At 45.2% G+C, this 777-nt stretch overlaps 1 non-coding gene across 1 annotated transcript; it reads left to right on the top strand.

The window, feature by feature from the left end:
- The first annotated feature begins 475 nt into the window (after positions 1–475).
- On the top strand, positions 476–547 carry trnaw-cca (transfer RNA tryptophan (anticodon CCA)). The gene has a single exon. It is a non-coding gene; the product is annotated as a tRNA-Trp (tRNA).
- Positions 548–777: the final 230 nt, after the last annotated feature.

Below are 777 nucleotides of genomic sequence, written 5' to 3'. Positions count from 1 at the left end.
CTATATCCAATTCAATCATTCGAGGACCTGAACTCCATAGTATCCTCGTCCCTTCCACACACACCAAGTCTTGTTATCACATAGTCTGTCATTCCACACTACTTCGCCACGAACAGTCTCCATTAACAGTTATTCACCCTCCCACGCAGATCGTTATCAACTTCTTTTTCTGTCCAACAGTTCTTCCCTCGCTTTGGGCTCTGTCCTGATCTCCGCCTTCCTCCCACAATATCTCCTGCATATAAACCGACAATTTCCCAATCACCATCTGTTCTGTGGAAGGGTCACCGGCAACTCCTGTTTTTTGTTCCTGATATACAGCATCCGCAGTTCTTTCAGATTTTTATTGAGAGAGAGTTGGAAATTGTTTCGAGAGACAGAAAGAGAAGGGGGAGAAACAGAACAGACATGAACGTAAAATCATTGTAGTGCGATCACTTCCCTTAAGCATCAACAGAGCGCACAGACCATCCGTGAGCTTGTGGCGCAACGGTAGCGCGACTGACTCCAGATCAGAAGGTTGTGTGTTCAAATCACGTCAGGCTCACTACAATCAATATCGAACATGTCGAATGAAGAAAAGAGTACGTTGTGTTGAAAGTTCTTTGCGGAAACTTTCGATCACACGTGAATCTTTGCTGTCAGTTTGATTTGTGAACACTGTGTCAGGGAGGTGGTGTGCCCATTGTTTGGGTAAATGCTCAGCTCCCCGCAATGTGAGAAGTAAAACACAAACTGTTCATCACGGGATTAAAACACACAGCCGCTTCGTTCAGT

Source organism: Chiloscyllium punctatum, chromosome 36 (genome assembly GCF_047496795.1).
Source record: "Chiloscyllium punctatum isolate Juve2018m chromosome 36, sChiPun1.3, whole genome shotgun sequence".
Taxonomy (NCBI): Eukaryota; Metazoa; Chordata; class Chondrichthyes; order Orectolobiformes; family Hemiscylliidae; genus Chiloscyllium; species Chiloscyllium punctatum.
This window is presented reverse-complemented; position numbering and strand designations above follow the sequence as displayed.